Source organism: Mirounga leonina, unplaced genomic scaffold, assembly GCF_011800145.1.
Source record: "Mirounga leonina isolate KUSES-001 unplaced genomic scaffold, KU_Mleo_1.0 Mir_175, whole genome shotgun sequence".
NCBI classification, from domain to species: domain Eukaryota; kingdom Metazoa; phylum Chordata; class Mammalia; order Carnivora; family Phocidae; genus Mirounga; species Mirounga leonina.
This window is the reverse complement of record NW_023270453.1, coordinates 35,436,807-35,460,489: the sequence shown is the minus strand read 5'-3', so window position 1 is coordinate 35,460,489 and position 23,683 is coordinate 35,436,807. Positions and strand designations below refer to the sequence as shown.

At 44.2% G+C, this 23,683-nt stretch overlaps 1 long non-coding RNA gene and 1 pseudogene across 1 annotated transcript in view; one reads left to right on the top strand and one right to left on the bottom strand.

Annotated features, from left to right (window-relative positions):
* The window catches only part of LOC118021952, a 33,223-nt gene extending 14,112 nt beyond the window's left edge, over positions 1 to 19,111 (top strand). Inside the window, exons 2-3 of the long non-coding RNA XR_004682347.1 lie at positions 3,431 to 3,599; positions 18,816 to 19,111. This is a non-coding gene — a long non-coding RNA (uncharacterized LOC118021952). The remainder of the gene's footprint in view (positions 1 to 3,430; positions 3,600 to 18,815) is intronic.
* Positions 17,747 to 18,708, bottom strand: LOC118021951 (annotated as a pseudogene).
* Positions 19,112 to 23,683: the final 4,572 nt, after the last annotated feature.

Below are 23,683 nucleotides of genomic sequence, written 5' to 3'. Positions count from 1 at the left end.
TTCCTATTAGGATCATGTCATCTGAAAACAGATAATTTTACTTCTTCCTTTCCATTTAGATACCTTTTCTTTCTTTCTTTTTTTTTTAAGATTTTATTTATTCATTTGAGACACAGAGATACAGAGAGAGAGAGGGAAAGCATTAGCAGGGAGAGAGGCAGAGGGAGAGGGAGAAGCAGGCTCCTCGCTGAGCCAGGAGCCCGATGTGGGGCTCGATCCCAGGACCCTGGGATCATGACCTGAGTTGAAGGCAGACGCTTAACCATCTGAGCCACCCAGGCGCCCCTAGATACCTTTTATTTCTTTATCATGTCTAACTGCTCTGGCTAGGACTTGCAGTTCTGTGTGGAATAGGAGTGGTGAGAGTGGGCATCCTTGTCTTTTTCCCGATCTTAGAAGAAAAGCTTTTAGTTTTTTACCACTGAGTATGATGTTACGTTTGGGCTTTTCACATATGGTCTTTATTGTGTTGAGGTAAGTTCCTTAAATACCTAATTTGTTCAGATGTGTTTTATCATGAAAGGGTATATTGGATTCTTATCAGATGCTTTTTCTGCATCAGTTGAGATGATCATGTGATTTTTATCCTTCATTCTGCTAATTTGGTGTATCTCATTGATTGATTTGGGTATGTTACACTATCTTTGTATACTAGGGATAAGTCTATCTTGTCAGGGTGTATGATTCTTTTTTTTTTTTTATAAGTAAGTTTTTTTTTTTTTTAAGATTTTATTTATTTATTCATGACAGACAGAAAGAGAGAGAGAGAGGCAGGGGGAGAAGCAGGATCCCGAGGAGCAGGGAGCCCGATGCGGGACTCGATCCCAGGACCCTGAGATCATGACCTGAGCCGAAGGCAGACGCTTAACCATCTGAGCCACCCAGGTGCCCCAGGGTGTATGATTCTTATAATGTGTTGTTGAATTCAGTTTGTTAATACCATGATGAGGATTTTTACGTCTATATTCATCAGGGATATTGGCCTGTAGTCTTCTTGTAATGTCTTTGTCCAGCTTTGGTATCAGAGTGATGCTTGCCTCATAAAATGAGTTTGGGAGTGTTCCCTCTTCTTCTATTATTATTATTATTTTTTTTTTGGAAGGGTTTAAAAAGGATAGGAATCAATTATATAACATAGATGAACTTGGAGGACTAAGTAAAATAAACCAGACACAGAAGAAAAAATACTATACATTTCCATTCATATTAGGAATTGAAAACACTCAAACTCAGAAGCAGAGAGTAGCATGGTGGTTTTCAGGGGCTGGAAGGAAGGGGAATCCAGGAGGTTGTTGGTCTAAGGGAACAGAGTTTCAGGGACACAAGATAGAAAAGTCCTAGAAATCTACTGTACAGAATGTAGTGCCTACTACATATAGTTAATGATACGATATTATGTTCTTTAAAAATTTCTTAAGAGGGTAGGGGCGCCTGGGTGGCTTAGTCGTTAAGCGCCTGCCTTTGGCTCAGGTCATGATCCCAGGGTCCTGGGATCGAGCCCTGCATCGGGCTCCCTGCTCAGTGAGAAGCCTGCTTCTCCCTCTCCCGCTCCCCCTGTTTGTGTTCCCTCTCTCGCTGTGTCTCTCTCTGTTAAATAAATAAAATCTTTTAAATAAATAAATAAATATTTCTTGAGAGGGTAGATCTTATGTTATATACTCTTATCACTAAATAGGGGCACCTTGGGTGGCATAGTGGGTTAAGCATCCAATTCTTGGTTTCGGCTCAGATCATGATCTCAGAGTCATGAGATCGAGCCCTGTATTGGGCTCCACGCTCAGCGGGGACTCTGCTTGAGATTCTCTCTCTCTCCCTCTGCCCCTCCCACTGGTGCTCTCCCTCTCTTTCTCTAAAATAAATAAATAAATATTTTTAAATATATTCTTTTTTTTTTTTTAAGATTTTATTTATTTATTTGACAGAGAGACAGCGAGAGAGGGAACACAAGCAGGGGGCGTGGGAGAGGGAGAAGCAGGCTTCCCGCCGAGCAGGGAGCCCGACGTGGGGCTCCATCCCAGGACCCTGGGATCATGACCTGAGCTGAAAGCAGATGCTTAAGGACTGAGCCACCCAGGCGCCCCTTTAAAAAATATTCTTGGGGCGCCTGGGTGGCTCAGTTGGTTAAGCGACTGCCTTCAGCTCAGGTCATGATCCTGGAGTCCCGGGATCGAGTCCCGCATCGCGCTCCCTGCTCAGCGGGGGGTCTGCTTCTCCCTCTGACCTTCCTCCCTCTCATGCTCTCTCTCTCTCTCTCATTCTCTCTCTCAAATAAATGAATAAAATCTTGGGGCGCCTGGGTGGCTCAGTTGGTTAAGCGACTGCCTTCAGCTCAGGTCATGATCCTGGAGTCCCGGGATCGAGTCCCGCATTGGGCTCCCTGCTCGGCAGGGAGTCTGCTTCTCCCTCTGACCCTCCTCCCTCTCATGCTCTCTGTCTCTCATTCTCTTTCTCTCAAATAAATAAATAAAATCTTTAAAAAAAAATGTTTAAAAAAAATAAAAATAAAAATAAAAAATATTCTTATCACTAACTAAAAGAAGGAGAGAGAAAACTTTCAGAGGCAATAGTTATGTTTACGGCACTTTTTATTTTTATTTATTTATTTATTTTTTAAAGATTTTATTTATTTATTGGACAGAGAGAGACAGCGAGAGAGGGAACACAAGTGGGGGGCACCCCTATGGCACTTTCTATGGTGACAGTGTCACAGGTGTAAACTTACCCTCAGACTCATCAAGATATATACATTGGGGCGCCTGGGTGGCTCAGTTGGTTGAGCGACTGCCTTCGGCTCAGGTCATGATCCTGGAGTCCCGGGATCGAGTCCCGCATCGGGCTCCCTGCTCAGCAGGGAGTCTGCTTCTCCCTCTGACCCTCCTCCCTCTCTCTCATTCTCTCTCTCTCAAATAAATAAATAAAATCTTAAAAAAAAAGATATATACATTGAATATGTACAGTCTGTATTAAAAAAAAAAAAAAAAAGTCCATGTCATTGAGAAAGTAGACCGGGGTTTGCCAGGGGCTGGAGGAGGAAAACAGGAAGTTAATGTGTAACAGGTGCGACGTTTCAGTTCTGCGAGCTGAAAATGTTCTGGGGACGGATGGTGGTGATGGCTGCACAATAGTGCGAATGAACTTCACGCCGTTGAACTGTACACTTAAAAATGGTTAGGATGGGGGTGCCTGGGTGGCTCAGTCGTTAAGCGTCTGCCTTCAGCTCAGGTCATGATCCCAGGGTCCCAGGATTGAGTCCCACATCGGGCTCCCTGCTCTGCGGGAAGCCTGCTTCTCCCTCTCCCTCTCCCCCTGCTTGTGTTCCCTCTCTCGCTGTCTCTCTCTGTCAGATAAATAAATTTAAAAAAAAAATCAAATAAAAATGGTTAGGATGGCAAATCTTATGTGTGCTTGATACAATTTTTTTTCACATCAGTGAGAAAAAGGAAAAGATGGAAAGAGATGAGAGGAGTGTTCTGGATGAAAAGAGATTAAAGAGACAACTACAGCTGGCACACGTGAATTTTAACAGCATCCTGGTTTGAGAAAACAAAGCAGTCTTGGAGGCATTCTGAAGACAACCGGGAGCCTGGGGCGTGGACTGGGTAAGAGACACAGTTCATAATTATCGTTAATTCCCTTAGGCGGGATGATGCCTGGAGATCGCGCAGGAGAATGTCTTTATTCCTACAATGCACACGCTGAAGTATTTAGGGATCAAGTGTCCATGATGTCTGCAACTTCCTTTCAACTGGTTCTGAAAAAAAAAAAAAAAGTCCAATAAAAACAAAAATAAATAAATAACATCACAAATGACAAAATGTTAACACTTGTTGAGTCCAGGCAGAAGGCGCACTGCCCCTCATGGTATCCTCTTTCTGAACTTGAGGGGTGTCTGAAAGTTTTCATAAGAAGATGATGATAGGATAAAATGACGATGCTTACTCTTCATCCTTTTTCTTAGGCGGTTCAAGATAGAAACAAAACCAACAGCAAGGTGGTGGGAGAAGGGATGAATAGCTGAAGCACAGGGGATTTTTGCAGGCAGTGAAACTTTTCTGTGTGATACCGAAAGGGTGTATACGTGATGTTTTGCATTTGTTAAAACCCATAGAACTGCACACCACAAGGAGTAAACCCTAACGTTATGAGCTTTAGTTTACAATACCATACAGTATTGGCTCATCAGTTGTAACAAAACTACCACATCAATGCAAATTATTAATAATAGAGGACATTTAAGGGAAGAGAGAATGTATGGGAACTCTCTGTACTTTCTGCTCAATTTTTCTGTAAACCTGCTGTTTGTGTAAAGTTGCTCTGAAAAATAGAGTCTAGGGGCGCCTGGCTGGCTCAGTCAGAAGAGCATGTGAATCTTGATCTCAGGCTTGTGGGTTCGAGCCCCACACTGGGTGAGAACTTAAACAAATACACTTTAGGGGCACCTGGGTGGCTCAGTCGTTAAGCGTCTGCCTTCAGCTCAGGTCATGATCCTGGGGTCCTGGGATCAAGCCCCGCATTGGGCTCCCTGTTTGGCGGGAAGCCTGCTTCTCCCTCTCCCACTCCCCCTGCTTGTGTTCCCTCTCTCGCTGTGTCTCTCTCTGTCAGATAAATAAATAAAATCTAAAAACAAAACAAAACAAAAACAAATACACTTTAAAAAATAATAAATAAAAATAAAGTCTATTAACAACAACCATACTATAGTTAATCTTAAAAAATAAAGGTAAAGAAATCAAGAAGAAAAATAAAGGTGTAATAATGATCTGAGAAAGTACTAGTCAAAAATGCATGCGCTGGGGTACTATGTAATTATAAAATATGGGCCACAAATGTGGCTCTGAGCTTCATGGAAGCTATACAAAGAGGGAAACACATGATAAACATTTCCTGGGGCACCTGGGTGGCTCAGTCAGTTAAGCATCTGCCTTTGGCTCAGGTCACAATCCTGGACTGCCGGGATCGAGCCCCGCCTAGCCTCAGCATCCAGGCTCCCCACTCAGTGGGGAGTCTGCTTCTCCCTCTCCCTCTGCCCCTCCCTAAACTCGTGCTCTTTCTCTCTCTCTCTTGCTCACTGTCTCTCAAATTAAAAAAAAAAAAAATCTTCTTAAAAAGTTAAAAAAATTTTTTAAATTAATTAAAATTAAAATCTTAAGAAAAATAAAAAATTTATTTAATAGAGGGTAAGATTTTTTTTAAGATTTTATTTATTTGACAGAAAGAGAGAGAGCACAAGCAGGGGGGAGCGGCAGGCCGAGGGGGAGGGAGAAGCAGGCTTCCTGCTGAGCGGAGAGCCCCATGTGGGACCCTGGGATCATGACCTGAGCCGAAGGCAGACTCTTAACCAACCGAGCCACCCAGGTGCCCCGAGGGTAAGATGTTTTCTGGAAGGATGGGAAGAAATAAGAAAGAAGTCTCTTCCATGGGTCCTAAAAAAAAAAAAAAGCTAATAAAATGTTTTGTAATTGTTCATCCTTGATAGTCCTAAAATGTATTCAAAAGCAAGTTTCATGCATCAGTTATTACAAATAAAATTGGGAACATAGTAATAGAGGGGGAAAACCTCTAGGCAGCAAAAGGAATGTAAGGGAGTACACAAAGTTCTCCTTTCTTCTGTTTTCTCAGAATGACAAGTTCATTGCTTTTATCCAACTATCAAATAGCAAATTCTTTGCGGGGGTGGGGGGTTCCCCTCTTTGGCTATTGGTACTAATCCCTGTTGGGTAATCCAGCCCCGATACAGCTCTTTGCTTTAGCAAACATTTGCTCAACAAATATTGACATTTTGATATCTGTCAAGTGCCAGGTATTAGGTTTGGTTCTGAGACCACAAACGTAAAAAACAAACATCGCTGCCTTCAAGGAACTGAGACACTGAGGGGAAGGGGACTAACCAGCAAATCTCATCCTCGTGCCATGAGCCCAGAATGGTCTAACTAAGGCTGTGAGTCACTGAAACTTGAAAAAGAGGAGCCACCTGCCAAAGCACGGGGAGGAAGAGGCAGAGGCGCGGGCGGGGTCCGGCGGGGAGGGCGGGGTCCGGCGGGGTGGGCGGGGTCCGGCGGGGTGGGCGGGGTCCGGCAGGGAGGGCGGGGCGTGCTATCGAGTGTACATTGTTCGAATCCAGGTTGTACCAGGTTTAAAGCTGGGAAGGTGGGCAGGGACCAGGTCTGGGGGCTCCAGAAGGCCTCTTTCTGGAGTTTAGAACATGATGGGGACCAGGAGGCTGCTATGCAGAGCAGTCTCCGAGGCAGAAATGGGTTGTTTGGGAAAATGTCCCCTGGCTGTTTTGGAGGAGCCCACGCTGAAGGCAGCTAGACCAGTTCTGAGCTCTTGCTGCAATGAACGAATGACCCAGGAATGGAGCCAGAGGAAGGGGATGGATTCACTGGACATTCTGGAGTAGAACCAACAGGACTTACGGATGGATTATAGGCTGGGGAGAACAAGAGGGAGGAGGTAGGCTGACTCCTACATTCCAGGCAGGGCCCTGGGGTGATCCTGGGTGTGGAAACCAGGTGAAGAGCTGCCAGGGGAACAGAGGAGGTCACCCGTAGGTCTGGGACAGGTTGAGTCCCAGGGGACCTGTGCATGTCCTGGTAGAGATGGTGAGCTGGTCACTGGATGGGCAGGTGTGGAGTTCTAGAGAGAGAGTGTGGCTGGACTAAGACCAGAGAGTGTGCTGTGGGCCTGAGTGTCCCAGCAGGGGACTGTAGAAGGACCACACTGACCCCTCCTCAGCAGTGTGTGCTCACACCATCAATGGCCCCGCCCAGGGGATGAAGGTTGCGGAAATAGACAAAGACTATCTAAAGGAGAACAAATAGATGCTATTTACTCAGAGCTGGCTATATACCAAGGGAGTCGGCCACCATTATATGCGTTTTGGCAGAGACTCAAAGGCAGACAGAGGAGTGGGAAAGCTTTATGGTTAAAAAAAAAAGTTGGGGCACCTGGGTGACTCAGTCGGTTAAGCGGCTGCCTTTGGCTCAGGTCGTGATCCCAGGGTCCTGGGATCGAGCCCCACGTCGGGCTCCCTGCTCAGTGGAGAGTCTGCTTCTCCCTCTCCCTCTGCCTGCCTCTCTGCCTGCTTGTGCTCTCTCTCTATCTCTCTGTCAAATAAATAAATAAAATCTTTAAAAAAAAAAATTAAAAAAAAAAAGTTGATGGGGGTGGGGAGCGCCTGGTTGGCTCAGTTGGTGGAGCATGGGACTCTTGATCTCAGGGTTGTGAGTTCAAGCCCCACGTTGGGTGTGGAGCCTACTTTAAAAATGAAAAAAAAAATTGTAAAAACTTTCTTAAGAAAAATAAAGAGGGAAGGATCCAGGAGTGCCCCCATTGGAGGCTATTGGCATGAAGAAGTCAGAAGTGGGCTAACTAGAAGCAGGGCATCCTATGTGATTGGTGAGGCTTTCTCTACCTTTGGCTTTAGTTGGTCCTAAGATTGAAGCAGGGACACCACTTAGGGAAGCTGTCAGTGACTAATCAAATCCTGGCCTTTTGGGGCCAGTTGTTACCGGGGCTGTTGTGTGGCTCCCAGGCTGGTTACTGTAGACACTGGGCTGCAGACTGAGGGTCCGAGTTCTATTTTTTTTCCTAAAGATTTTTTAAAATTTATTCATTTGAGACAGAGAAAGAGGGCATGAGCAGGGCAGAGAGACAGAGGGAGAGGGAGAAGCACCCTCCCTGCTGAGCAAGGAGCCTGACTCAGGGCTCGATCCCAGGACCCAGGACCCGGAGATCATGACCCGAACCAAAGGCAGACGCTTAACCATCTGAGCCACCCAGGTGCCCCAGAGTTCTGTTTTTATATAAGGTCTGGCCGTTGTTCATCAGCTATTCAGTCTATCAAGATGTGGCAATGAACCTACCAGCTATAGTCCTGGTCCTCAAGGAGCTGAGACAGGCATTAAGCAAGCAAACAAATCCACTATCAAGACCCTTACATCCAAGTCCTCAGTCCTTTTACTGTCCTTTTCAACTGGTTCATATTTTTCAGGGACACTCAGCCATGTCTCAAAGCATCTTGATACTAGAACTCTGACAGGTTTTCAAACAAAAACGTGTACATAAATGTTCATCACAGAGCTATTTACAACAGCCCCAAAGTGGGAACAAGTCAGCTGTCTATCAATAGATGAATGAACAAAATATGGGATATCCATACAATGAAATATTATTCAGCCCCAACAAAGAATGGGGTGCTGATCAACAAGACGACATGGATGAACCTTGAAAACATTATGCTTAGTGAAAGAAGCCAGACACAAAGAACCACATACTCCACTTAAATGAAATGTCCAGAATAGGCAAATTCATAGATAGAGAAAGCAGATTAGCTGTTGCCAGGGGCTGGGGTGAGGGGAAACATGGGAAGTGACTGCTTAATGGGTACCAGGTTTCTTTTAGGGATGGTGAAAAAGTTCTGGAACTAGGTAGGGGTTACGGCTGCACAACATTGTGAATGTCCTTTATGCCACACAATTGTACACTTTAAAATGATTAAAACGGCAAATGCTAGGGGCACCTGGGTGGCTCAGTTAGTTAAGCGTCTGCCTTTGGCTTAGGTCATGATCTCAGGGTGCCAGAATCGAGCTCCTGTCACATCAGGCTCCCTGCTCAGTGGGGAGTCTGCTTTTCCCTCTCCCTCTGCCCCTCCCCCCAGCTCGTGCGTGCTCTCTCTCTCAAATAAATAAATAAAGTCTTTAAAAAAAAGGCAAATGCTATGTTACGTGTATTTTATATGCATGATCAGTTCTGAAGATTAAATTAGATTAAAAATACTTACAGCCAAGTATTTTATTTGGTCAACTTGCCTCAAGCAGAAGAAAATTCATTTTCTGGGGGGGTGCCTGAGTGGCTCAGTGGTTAAGCGGCTGCCTTCGGCTCAGGTCATGATCCCGGGGTCCTGGGATCGAGCCCCACATCGGGCTCCCTGCTCCATGGGAAGCCTGCTTCTTCCTCTCCCACTCCCCCTGCTTGTGTTCCCTCTCTCGCTGTGTCTCTCTCTATCAAATAAATAAATAAAATCTTAAAAAAAAAAAGGAAAGAAAATTCATTTTTAAATGAAAATATCAGTTCCTGGATAATTTTTTTTTTTTTAAAGATTTTATTTATTTACTTGACAGAGACAGAGACAGCGAGAGCAGGAACACAAGCAGGGGGAGTGGGAGAGGGAGAAGCAGGCTTCCCGCTGAGCCGGGAGCCCGATGTGGGACTCGATCCCAGGACCCTGGGATCATGACCTGAGCCGAAGGCAGTCGCTTAACCAACTGAGCCACCCAGGCGCCCTCAGTTCCTGGATAATTAATGAATTTCAAATATAAAATACACAGTGATATCATAGAAAAGGCGGCTTTCACTCAGTTTGGTAGGTTCACTTTCTCAACAAACTCAATTATTATTTACGTGAAATGGGTTATCCTTTCTAAGGCTTGTACGTGATAGCAAAGCCAGTTGTTAAATAATGACAAGTAAAAAGGTGATTTTGTATTTGATAAATGTCACAGTGTTCACATTTAAAAGATATCTAATGTAGAACAATAACTCAGTTTGAATGATTGCAAAATGACTTTAATGACAATAATGTAACCGCGATGAAGCAATAGCAATAAACATTTTTTTTTTTTTTGAGTCAAATGACTCTGCTTCTTTTTCTTTTTCTTTTTTGAGAAAGAGAGAGCGAGTGCGTGCAAGCAGGAAATGGGGGGTTAGGGGCAGAGGAAGAGGGAGAGAAAGAATCTTTAGCAGACTTGGTGCTGAGCATGGAGCCTGAGGGGAGGCTTGATCTCCTGACCCTGAGATCATGACCTGAGCGGAAACCAAGAGTTGGATGTTTAACTGACTGAGTCACCTAGGCGCCCCTGGTTCTTTTTCTGTTATTCATTGGAAAACACTATCAATCTCACAAGGTGATTCCCAGTCTCACTTTCCTATTGGGTACAATTTATTCTCTCCTTTCTAGAGAGCCACCCAGGCGCCCCAATAAGTGAATAAATCTTAAAAAAAAAAAAACTCCTTAGATTCCGGAAAGAAAAGACTGTCTATCAAAAATAATATCTATGCTGTTCCAAGCATTTCTTGGATCAGACATGGCCCACAGGTCCCCTTGTTTGCAACCTCTTCACTCTGGTTGCATGGATTCTCAACTCTGGCTATTCTTGGGAATCACTTTGGACTAAAAAAGGCCTCAGAGAAATCACTTTGGACTAAACAACAACAACAACAAAAATCCTACCCCCAGAGATTGGATTTACATGGTCTGCCGGGGAGCATCTGTATATTTTTAAAGCGCCCCAGTTGATTCTGAAGTGTAGTCACTGTTCCCTCCTTCAGCCAATTACACATACTCATCCTTGGAGTCTCATCCAATACACACTGGAGGAGGGCAGATTTCCACCTGCTCTGGGTCCAAAAGTCAATTCATTTAACCTGTTCCTGTTCCCGCCCCAAAGCTCTTGCCTACAAACACTGCCATAAAGGACGGGAGTCTTTCTCTTGCTCATTAATCCTTCTACCTGTTAGAGAAAAACACCTCTTCTTGCCCGGAGTGAGGAGCAAAATCATTAATGACCATTGTCAACGAAGTCAGAACGCAGAGGCCACTAGCCAGGGGGCAGATGTGGGAAAGAGTCGGCTCGTAGCTTTTTCTGCCAAGTGCCCTGGTCTGTTTAAAATCCTGGGGTACTTGGGGTGCCTGGGTGGCTCAGTTGGTTAACCAACTGCCTTCTGTTAGGGTCATGATCCCGGGGTCCTGGGACTGAGCCCCACATTGGGCTCCCTGCTTCTCCCTCTCCCTCTTCCTCTGACTGCCGTTCCCCCTGCTTGTGCTCGCTCACTCTCTCTGTCAAATAAATAAATACATAAAATATTAAAAAAAGAATCCTGGGGTACTTGAATCTTGGCTGTAGTCAAAGGAGCCCCACCCACAGCTGGAGGCCAGCTGCCTGGCTCAGGGACCCTTAATAGCCTCCTTTGCTCTTTACCTTGGCTTCCATGATCTGGTCCGTTGTATCAGTCAGGATTCAACACAGAAACACTGTAGGTTATGGGATAAGAGATTTCTTCTAGGATTTAGAATTTACAGAGCTGAAGGAGGAGCTAGGAAAGGGACGATCCAGGAGGGAAGCTAGAGGATCAAAGGAAGCACTTAACCAGTCCGTCTGAGCAGCCAAGCGCGTTTGGCCGCCGTAATGGAACAGCCAAGGGAAGGCTCTCTGGCAGGCGGTGCCTCTATGTTGCTACTGCCACCAAGCATCTGGTGGTGGGAGAGGGACTGCTGCTGGTCACCAGGGTCAGCAGGCAGGAAAAGAGCTGGATGCAGAGCTGAGGAGAGCAAAGACACGTGGAACCTGCGGGCATCCCTGCATCTTCTCGTCCATCACTGTGTCTGACCACAGTGACTTCCAGGCATGGATGCTGGTGCACCTGCTCTTGCCTCTTCTGACCAAACTGAACAGGGAAGAGGATCCTAGGAAACATATTTCCAACTTAATCGAGTTGACCCAATACAAACCACACATCCCTGCGTTCCTCTCTTGCCTCTTCTGGCCATCGCCTTCTGTGATGGTGAATTCATGTGGTATCTTGAGCTGGGCCCTGAGATGTCCAGACAGACACCTGGTTGAACATTGCTCTGGGTGAATCCGGGAGGTGTTTTGGAAGGAGATTAGCATTTGGATCAGTAGACTGAGTGAAGCAGATTGCCCTCCCCAATGTGGGTGGGCCTCAGCCAATCCATTGAAGACCTGAATAGAACAAAAAGCCTGAGGAAGAGGGAATTCTCCATCCCTGCCTGAATATGGATGCTGGCACACCTGTCTCCTCCTGCCTCCGGATGGGCACCTGCACCAGCAGCACTCCTGGGTCATGAGCCTTCAGACTCAGAACTTACAACCACTGCTTCCGTTGGTTCTCAGACCTTCGGGTTCGGACTGAAACTACACCACCAGCCTTCCTGGGCTTCCAGAGGATTGTGGGATTTAGCCTCCATGATCACAGGAGCCAATTCCCTCTCTCTTTCTCTCTTTCTCTCTCCTGTGGGTTTTCTTTCCCTGGAGAATCCTGACTAAGACCCTGTCTGTCCTACACACTCTTCTTTAAATTCCCAGAAGTTCCCAAGCTCTTTCCCACCTCAAGGACATTTCACTTCAAGCTGAAATGTTCTCCCCCCTCCCCCCAACTCCTCACCTGGCTCTTTTTTTCTTATCCTCTAAGGCCCAGCTAAAGTCACTGTCCCTGGACTTCCAGTATGAGTTATCTTCCTGTTATTCTTCTCTCATGTGTATGACTTGGGGTTGTATATATTGTATATATACAAAGAGAGGGGCGCCTGGGTGACTCAGTTGGTTGAGTAGTCTGGCTTTTGGTTTTGGCTCAGGTCATGATGTCAAGGTCCTGGGATCAAGCTCTTTGAGGGCAGGGATTATGTCTATTTTGTTCACCATTGTAAACCCAGTGCCTGGCATACAGTAGGTTCAAAACATACCTACTAAATGGACAAATATAGTCTTTTTTTTTTTTTTTAAGTAATCTCTATACCCATTGTGGAGCTCAAACTCACCACCCTGAGATCAAGGGTCACATGCTCCACCGATTGAGCCAGTCAGGTACTCCCAAACATAGTTATTTTCAAGGCCACTATTTGATACAGTATTTTGGATGAAAAAAAAAAAGATGGTCCCTTGCCTAATATGTGGCTTTATTTTGCTATATAATTTATGGTGTACGTATGTCAAAACAAACCAAAACAAAAATACTTAAAGTCTCTGCCAGCAGGCAAAAATTAACCTTACTACCCACTAACCCTGCTGGGATCCCCCATTGGTCTGGTAAAACCATTAGAAGCAATAGCTAAAACTTTGTTAGCGGTGTAATTAAATCACTAGCTCTCAGTAGGAGTTTTAATAGCCGCCATGCAAGGTCTAGAAGGTTTCTATGGCTTAATGGCCCACATACATTCACAGCTCTACAGGCTTCTTTAGTGTCTATATTATTTTCTCTGTGAGAATGCTTTATCCGAATAGACTATTTTTTTTTTTTTAAGATTTTATTTATTTGCGAGAGAGACAATGAGAGACAGAGAGCATGAGAGGGAGGAGGGTCAGAGGGAGAAGCAGGCTCCTCGCCAAGCAGGGAGCCCGATGCGGGACTCGATCCCGGGACTCCGGGATCATGACCTGAGCCGAAGGCCGTCGCTTAACCAACTGAGCCACCCAGGCGCCCTAGACTATTTTGCTTAAAAAAATATTTTTTCCAAAAAAAATTCCAGACAGTTGTGATCCCAGTGCAGAATTTTCTACCACAATACATGAGCTAATGAACGCAAAGAAGTTTGTGGAATCCCTGAGACCTAGTAGGTGCTTAATAAATGTCAAGCTTCCCACATCTCCAGGGTTATTTTTCTGTAAGGATTAAACAAACTTGCAACAGGTAGTAAATAAGTCCTAGAGATCTAATGCATAGTAATTGTATAGTGAATATAGACCACAATATTGCGTCCCGATCATCAAACTTGGGAAGAAACTAGATCCCTCTTTTTCTTAAGATTTTATTTTTAAGTAATCTCCACACCCAATGTGGGGCTCGAACTTATAACAATGAGTTCGAGAGTCACTTGCTCCACTGACTGAGCCAGCCAGAGGCCCCAACAAAGAGACTAGATCTTAATTATTCCAACCACTAAAAGGAAATAATCATGTGATATAATAGAGGTGCTAATTATCAGTACAGTGGCCATCAAATGACAATACATAAATGTATCAAATCAACATGTTGTACACCTGAAATTTACATAATGTTATATGCCAGATTTTTTCAGCTTAAAAAATGCTACTTAACTCAAACTACTGATTATGAAAATGTCCCTGAAAGAAAATAAATACGTAAGTAAAGGAATTTTCTTTGGGGAAGATAAAAGTGAATATTTAAAAAGAGCTGCTAGGCCTTACCTCTGCTTTGTCTTGATGCTCGCTTAGCTGTAGCATGCGTTCTTTCTTTCTTCCTTTCTTTTAAGATCTTATTTATTTATTCGTCAGGGAGAGAGGGGGAGAGAGAGCACAAGCAGGGAGACCGGCAGGCAGAGGGAGAAGCAGGCTCCCCGCTGAGCAAGGAGCCCGATATGGGACTGGATCCCACGACCCCCAGGATCATGACCTGAGCTGAAGGCAGACGCTTAACTGACTGAGCCACCCAGGTGTCCTGCTTCTTTCTTTTTTTTAATGTCAAAAAAAAAAAAAGAATTAAAAGCTGGCAGAGGGGTGCCTGGGTGGCTCAGTCGTTAAGCTTTTGCCTTCGGCTCGGGTCATGACCCCGGGGTCCTGGAATCGAGCCCCGCATCGGGCTTCCTGCTCGGTGGGAAGCCTGCTTCTCCCTCTCCCACTCCCCCTGCTTGTGTTCCCTCTCTAGCTGTCTTTCTCTCTGTTAAATAAATAAATAAAATCTTAAAAAATAAAATAAAATAAAAGCTGGCAGAAACGCTGCATGGATTTGGAAAATAACTCTTCGGAGTAAGGAGCTCAGTATTTTCGGGAACGGCCCTGGATGTTGAGCATTCTTCCATCTGGTTCCCATAGAGAATTCTTACTCCTTCTACCACTTCTCGATGTCCTTGTGGTTACAGCTGAGCTCTTCCCCACTTTGCCTAAGAAGCAGGGCCGCGAAAGCACCTCTGGAATGGAATCATGGACTTTAACCGAAGCAAGTTTGGATGTTCTACCACCATCCAGACTTGGTGGGAAATCCCTAGCTTGCCCAGCGTCAGGCATTCACCCTCACCATCAGCACCACCTCTCTGGGGATGGACGAGGAGGCCACCAGCTTCTATTCTAGAGGGGCTACAACTGGCCTGAACCATCACAAAGGGGGTTGTCCACACGACATGGACAGGTTGGAGCGCTGACATAAAGCAGGTTCATGCAGTGGCTGTGTACAGTCCTTTCCAGGTGGCAAGACGAGGACAGCCAACATAGCTTCCAAGTCCTGGTAATCTATGCTGACTTAAGTGCTTAAGTGAAGATCAGTGCCTCCCCAGGACTCGCCTCTGTGTTCTCTCTTTCCCGGCCCACAGCAGTGGTCCTCCAAGTGTGATTCCCCAGACCAGCGGAATCAGCAGCACTTGGTTAGAAGTGGGAATTCTCAGGCCTCACCCAGACCAACTAAAACCCCGCAGGGTGGGGCCTAGCCATGTGTGTGTCTTTACAAACCCTTCTGGTGCCCCTGAGGTATGCTAAAGTTGGCAAACCACACTGCTGTCACCTGGGGCATTGCTTCTCAAACTGGGCATTGTACTAGAAGCTCCTGGGAAGTGTTGGAAAATCCTAATGCCCAGACTTCACCCACACAAATTAAATCAAGATCTGGTGGGGGAGACCCAGACATCAGTACTTCTTCCAGATCCCCCGGGTGACTCAGGTGGGCAAGTCTGAGGACCAGTGGTCTACTCTAGGGCCTTGAGGCCCAAGAGCGTGCTCCCTGGATCTGCAGCTTCAGCATGGCCTTGGAGCTGGTTAGAAATGTAGAGTCTCAGGGTGCCTGGGTGGCTCAGTTGGTTAAGCGACTGCCTTCAGCTCAGGTCTTGATCCCGGAGTCCTGGGATCAAGTCCCACATCGGGCTCCCGGCTCAGCGGGGAGCCTGCTTCTCCCTCTGACCCTATCCCCTCTCATGCTGTTTCTCTCTCTCTGTCAAATAAATAAATAAACAAAATCTTTAAAAAAAAAGAAAAGAAAAGAAAAGAAATGTAGAGTCTCAGGCCCCAGCCCAGACCTGCTAAAGCCCTCTGCACTTTCACAGGATCCCCAGTGACTGGAAAGCACATTAAAATGTGACAAGCACCGGGGGCTCTGGGGGGCTCAGTCGGTTAAGCATCTGCCTTTGGCTCAGGTCATGATCTCAGGGTCCTGGGGTCTGACTCCCTGCTCGTCAGGGAGTCTGCTTCTCCTTTTCCCTCTTTCTCTCTCTCTCTCTGCTCCTTCTCCTTGCTCATGTTCACTTGCGCGCGCGCACTCTCTCTCTCAAAAAAATAAATAAAATCTTAAAAAAAAAAAATGTGACCAGCATTGACCTTTGGGTACAAAAAACACATCTGAAGTATTTCTGACTTACAGATCAATGATTTACTGAATTGGGTCCAGAGGTTCTTGCTTTTGTTTTTCCGGTTCTCTGTGGCACTCCCTCGCCCCCCTCCCCCATCAGTGGATGCCCTGGCTGGGGGAAGGGAGAACAGCACGGGGAGAGGAATTAAATTCAATGAGCACCTCAGGGGGGCCCTACAGAATGAGGTAGGCAGGAAGAAACATTTTAATTAACATTTGGACATGGTTCTGGAGGTGTGCTATTTGCCAGATTATTAGGCACCACATTATGTAATAACTACTCCCTGGAGGCCCACTTGTAAACCAACTGGTTCTTACTCTCCCACCCTCCAATGTCTGGTTTCATTCTTTTCTTACCATCTCACCAGATCACTACTGAATGATTTAGAAAGTGAAACCGAGGCCGGCTCCAAACTGGAATAAATATTAACCGGGATTTATTATTTCCTTAAAGAATGCGAAGAGGAGTTCCAGATTAGAATAGGCCAACTTTGGGGTGCCTGGTTGGCTCTGTCGGGAGAGAATGTCACTCTTGATCTCTGGGTCATGAGTTCGAGCCCCATCTTGGGCGTAGAGATTACTTAAAAATCATAAAAAAAAAGAAAGGCCAACTTTGTGACCAAGGGCAATAGAACCTTTGTGATTTTTTTAACTGACAAGATTTTAAAAAATAAACCCAATCTACATCTTTAGTCTTTCTCTTCATCTTGAAAATGAGACGTGGCTATACACTCATCTTTGTAGATGCCGCATATCATCTTTACGATGCCGCATATCCTGGGCAGCAGGGTGTGGGAAAAGGCTGGGAGTGAAGGTCCCTGGATCCCTTATAGCAAGTCACTATGCTACACAGGGCCTCAGTTTTCTTGCTTCTACAACAAGGGAGTTTGACAGTTGAGGTTGCAAATTCAAATGCCTTCAGGAGCCTAGATGGAAATCTAAACGGGCTTAAGAGCACCCCCTACTCAGCCCCTCTCTCCTTGTTAACCTGTAGGAATGTGGGTCCAGAGTTGTCAGATTTCAAGAGAAGAAAAAAAAATCTGAATTTTTGTTTGCAATTTCCCAATGTTTGAATGTTGAGAACTAATATAACTTGGTGTTTTTTGTAGTTTTTTTTAGGATTTATTTATTTGACACAGAGAGAGAGAGCACAAACAGGGGGAACAGGAGAGGGAGAAGCAGGCTCCCCGCTAAGCAGGGAGCCCCAGGTGGGGCTCCATCCCAGCACCCTGGGATCACGACCTGACCCAAAGGCAGATGCTTAACCGACCGAGTCACCCGGGCACGCTTTTGTGTTTTTTTTGTTTTGTTTTGTTTTTTAAAAAGACACATTTATTCAGCGTCATGATCAGACTATTACATTTAGCAATCAACAGCATGGGCGCAAAAAAAAAAAAATCTACATTAAAACCCTTTGTTGGAATGCTTTACACTTTCCACAGAACAGAAACTAAAATAACCTGTTATACAATTAGTCACAAATACAGTCCTCGAGTTTTTTGCCCATACACATGAGTATCATCTAAAACATGTCTTCTTTGTAGCAGCTAGGCCCTGCCACCACTGTGCTTGGCTGAGTTCACAAATCTGCTGTAACCTGTAGCTTCCCTGTCACTTCTCTGGCTCTCCTCTCCTGCTAAGCTTTGTTTCCTGGCAGTGATTAGAACCTTCTGCCGCTGCCGTAGCTACTGCTGCTGCTGGAACCACCATAGCCACCTTGGTTTCGTGGTTTGGCAAAGTATTGGCCTCTACCACCATAGGGGCCACAGCTTCTGCCTCCAAAATTTCCTCCTTTCATGGGTCCAAAATTTGAGGATTGATTGTTGTAATTGCCAAAATCATTATAGCTTCCGCCACCTCCAAAGTTGCTTCCATCATTACCAAATCCGTTATAGCCATCCCAACTGCCACCATATCCACCGCCACCTCGACTGCCACCAAAGCCACATCGACCACTGAAGTTCCCTCCACGACCAAAGTTGTCATTCCCACCAAGACCACCTCCACAACCACTACCAAAGTTTCCAGAACCACTTCGACCTCTTTGGCTGGATGAAGCATTAGCCATCTCTTGCTTAGATAGGGCTCTCCTTACTTCACAGTTGTGGCCATTCACAGTATGGTATTTTTGAACGACAGTCTTGTCTACAGAGTCATGATCATCAAATGTTCAAAAGCAAAACCTCTCTTTTTGCCACTGCCTAGATCAGTCAGGATCTCGATCACTTCAATTTTCCCATACTGTTCAAAATAATCTCTTAGATGATGTTCTTCAGTGTCTTCTTTAATGCCACCAACAAAAATCTTTTTCACAGTTAAGTGGGCCCCAAGTCTTTGAGAATCTTCTCTTGAGACAGCCCTCTTTGGTTCCACAACTCTTCCATCCACCTTGTGTGGCCTTGCATTCATGGTTGCATCCACCTCCTCTACAGTGGCATACGTGATAAACCCAAAGCCTCTGGAGCGCTTGGTGTTTGGATCTCTCATTACCACACGGTCCGTAAGCGTTCCCCATTGCTCAAAATGGCTCCTCAGACTCTCATCGGTTGTTTCAAAGCTCAAACCTCCAATGAAGAGCTTCCACAGCTGTTCAGGCTCTTTGGGAGGCTCTGACTTAGACATGACGGCAGGGGGAGGGGAGACTTTAATGATGCATACTCGGCGGCATCCATGGGCAGAAAGGAGTAATCTAACGAACGTATCTCTGTTTTGTTTTGTTTTTATTGCAGAATCTGAAAGCCACTCACTCACAACACTCCTGAGGCCATCCATCACCTCGGTCCTGCAAGGGAATGAGCTCTAGACTAAGTGATATCCCAGGACTCTTAGAATTCCATGCTACCCCTTTAATGAATCTGTTGTTTTTTGGGTAGTCATATCTGTGTCTCTAGTTTATTCTTTCAGTATATATTTGAGTACCCATTATAAGCTGGAAACCATGGTCAATTAAAAAAAAAAGAAAAAGAAAGAAAGAAAGAAAAGAAAAAAAGAATGGCAGGGTTTCTACTTTTAGGCGAGCAAATGCGAGAGCTAAGTGAAATGCACCTATATAGAATAAGGCTTCCTGAATAATTAGGCTTGTTGAAAAAGTCTAAGGAAAGGCAGACCTGCTTCTTTAGCCAGATGCACAATCTTTCTGAGGCTTGATATTTTCATCTGTAAAATGGGGAGAATAATACCTGTCCATCAAGACTGTGTGAAGGTTAGAATTCTGTCTATAAAGTGCCCGGCATGTGGTAGATGCTTAGTAAATAGTGCTAACTAGCACGACTACTGTTATTATTACATTATAAACTTCTTGGAGTTAGGGGTGCAGTGGCATTTCTTAACTTGTAAGCAGCAGGTTGCTTTCCCAAAGGGTATACTTTGTTTCCTCACGGAGACAGCATCAACTGGTTACTTCCCCAAGGCAAATCTGGAAAAGCCCATCTAAACTGTAGGGTGGTCTAAATATTGCACAATGGTAATTTTTCTAAAAACCAGAAAGCAGCACTGATGTGATGCAAATGCATCAGAGAAGGTCTTTTTCACCAATGATGATACAAGGCTTTTTGCTTGTTGTGAGTAGTGCTTGAGATTCTAAGGCAGGTTTAATTGGAATACCAAGAGCAAGAGTTGCATACTTGGTGATTTTGAAGGGGGCTTTTAGGGATGTGTAAGGGCCTTTAAGATGGATGATTCGTGAGTTTTTTTAAATTTGTCTAATTGCACTTGAAAATGTATAACTTTCCTTTTTCTTGAGATACTTATTTCTAACACTGATTTCACACTTACCCTTCAAGCACCATCTTTAAGCTGATGACTCTTGAATTTGCAGCGTCAGGCCACATTCTTATATATCCAGCTCCCAGCTTGCATCTCTCCTTGGAGATCTCAAACACATCTTGGATTTAACATGGTCAAAACAGAACTTTTCACCCAAATTTGCCTCCTCCCAAGCCTTTCCTTTACCAATAAATGGTATCATCATACACTGGTTGCTCAGGTCAAACATTGAGAAATATCTTAATTTTTTTACATCACACCCCACATCTTATCCCTCATGTAAGCCTGTGTGCTTTGGCTCCAATATCCCATAACATTATATGTAAAGTGTGATCACTTCCCACCACGTGTACTCGATAGGTCAGTTCAAGCTACTGTTGTCTCTACTCCAACAGCCTACTAACCAATGTCTCTACCTCTCCCACTTCTACCCATAAATGGAAGCCTGAGTGATCTGAAAGCATACATGATGTTTCTCCCTTCCTCACAATCCTCCAGAGACTTTGCATTGCAGGTGGAATAAAACCCAGACCTGTTATGATGCCCCACAAAGCTCTGGGTGATCTTGCCCTTGCCTCCCCCCCTGCCCCCCGAGTTTGACAACTCAGCCATCCTCCACTTGGTGCTTTCTCTCTCTCTGTCAAATAAATAAATAAAATCTTTAAAGATTTTAAAAAATTTTTTATTTATTCATGAGAGACGGAGAGAGAGGCAGAGGGAAAAGCAGGTTCCCAAGGAGCAGGAAGCCCGATGTGGGACTCCATCCCAGGACCCTGGGATCAGGACCTGAGCCGAAGGCAGACGCTTAACCATCTGAGCCACCCAGGCACCCCAATAAATAAAATCTTTTTTTAAAAAAATTACTCACATTGATATGATTGGGGAATTAAGATTTAATGCATTTATATGTCAAAATGAGTGGTTAAGATAATTCTATAAGGTCAGAAAAGGGAGATTTCCTTCAGGTCTTAGAGTAAAGATAAATTGTATGTAAGAGTTGATTTCCCCAGGGGGTTGGGAGGGGAGGGTGTTGCCTGGGTGGCTCAGTCAGTTAAGTGTCAGACTTTTTTTTTTTCTTCTTAGCCATAGCACATGCAAACAGGGGGTAGGGGCAGAGGGAGAGGGAGAAGCAGACACCCCGCTGAGCAGAGAGCCCCATGTGGGGCTCGATCCCAGGACCCCGAGATCACGACCTGAGCTGAAGGCAGACGCTCAACCAACTGAACCACCCAGGCGCCCTGTATCAGACTCTTGATTTCAGCTCAGGTCATAATCTGAAGGTCATGAGAGGGAGCCCTGAGTTGGGCTCCACACTGGGCATGGAGCCTGCTTAAGATTCTCTCTCCCTCTCCCTCTGCCCCTCACCCTGATCATGCGAAGCTCGATCTCTCTCAAAAAAAAAAAAAAAATTGATTTGGGCCTCGAAGGATAGAAAGTTTAGGTCTTGCGAGGACACCTGGGGAGAGAATTCTTAGCAGAGACTGTGATGAACTAACCAATGCCCACGGGATAGCTTGTATCTCCAGAGTTGCCCAGATACAGTGTCAGCATCCTTTAGACAGTGCTCAACCAAGGATACATACTTATCCTTTATCTAGCACAGCACTGTCCAATAGAAACATAATTTGAGCTATATATGTAATTTTAAACTTTCTACTAGCCACCTTTAAAAAAAAGGAAAGAGAAACAAGTGAAATTAATTTTAATAGTATATTTGACATAACCAAATGTAGGTAAAATATCACTTCATATAATCAACATAAAAATTATTAATGAGATATTTTACACTCTGTTTTTAGGTAATAAAAGTCTTTGGAAGCTGGTGCATATTTTACTTACAGCATGTCTCAGTGAAAACGAGCCACATTCCAAAGTACTCAATAGCCACAAGTGGCCAGTGGCTACCATATTAGATAATATCAATCTAAACTACCACTCTTTTTTTTTTTTTAAGTATGTTCTAGGCCCAGTGCGGTGCCTGAACTCATGACCTAGAGATTAAGCATTGCGTACTCTTAAGGACTGAGCCAGCCAGGTGCCTCTAAACTACCACTCTTATTCACATGTTCTTTCTTTCAAAAAGTTTGAATACAGTTAATTAGGTTTTGACAGTTTTCCCAAACTCTATTCTGATGGACATGACTGATGCTAGCAATATTTTTAATCTAAAAACTATTTCTGTAAATAACACATGAGAAAATCTATTGGGGCACCTGGCTGGCTCACTCTCGATCCTGGGGTAATGAGTTTGAGCCCCACGTTGGGTGTAGAGCTTACTTAACTGTATAAATATGAAAAATTATTAACTCATTACTTTCAAAATTAAATTACTAATTAATTTTAAAAAATAAAAGAAAGGATGTGGAGAAAAAAGAACCCTTGTGCACTGCTGGTGGGAATGCAAATTGTTGCAGCCACTGTGGAAAACAGTATGGAGTTTCCTCAAAAATTTAACAATAGAGGGCGCCTGGGTGGTTCAGTTGGTTAAGCGACTGCCTTTGGCTCAGGTCATGATCCTGGAGTCCTGGGATCGAGTCCCGCATCGGGCTCCCTGCTCGGCAGGGAGTCTGCTTTGTCCTCTGACCCTATCCCCTCTCATGTGTTCTCTCTCTCTCATTCTCTCTCTCTCAAATAAATAAATAAAATCTTTAAAAAAAAAAATTTAACAATAGAATTACCATATGATCCTGTAATTCCACTGCTGGATATTTTCCCAAAGAATATGTAAACACTAATTCGAAAAGATATATGCACCCCTATGTTTATTGCAGCATTATTTACAATAGCCGAGTTATGGAAGCAGCCCAAGTGCCCATCAATAGATGATTGGAAAAGAAGATGTGGTGTGTGTATATATATATATATAGTATATAGTAATATATACAATGGAATATTACTTAGCCATAAAAAAGAATGAAATCTTGCCATTTACAACAACACAGATGGATCTAAAGAGTATAATGCTAAGCGAAATAAGTCAGCCAGAGAAAGGCAAATACCATATGATTTTACTCATATGTGGAATTTAAGAAACAAAACAAACAAACAAAGAGACAAATCAAAAACCAAAACCAAAACCAGACTCTGAACTATAGAGAACATACTAATGCTTACCAGAGGGGAGGTGCATGGGGGACGGGTGAAATAGGTAAAGGGAATAAAGAAGTACATTTATCATGATGAGCACTGAGTAATGTATTGTTGAATCACTATATTGTACACCTGAACTAATATAACACTGCATGTTAACTACACAGGAATTAAAGTAAAATACAATAAAATAAAGTTTCTATTATGCAAGATGGAAAAACTAAAAAGTAAGAAAATTAAAAGTAAAAGTTAGAGATGGCTGAGGCACCTTGATGGTTCAGTCAGTTGAATATCCGATTCTTGATTTCAGCTTGGCTTTGTGGGATCAAGCCCTGCATCTGGCTCCGTGCTCGGCCGGGAGTCTGCTTGTCCCTCTTCCTCTGCTCCTCCCTCTTTTCTCTCTCTCTCTCTCTCAAACAAATAAAAAATCTTTTAAAAAATGTTAAACATTGTTATTTTCATTTGCTGTTAATATTAGGAAGGCAAAGTTATTAAATAGAGAACAGTATTCGTTCATATGACTTGTTCTTTCTTTCTCTCTCTTTTTACCGTTTTAAAAATTGTGGTAAAATATACATAACATAAAATTTATCATTTATGTGTGCAGTCCTATGACATTGAGTACATTCACATTGTCATGCTACCATCCCCACCATCCACCTCCAGAAACTTTTCATCCTCCCATTAAATAATCTACCTACTAAATATTAACTCCCTGACTCTCCCTTCCTATCCACCTACT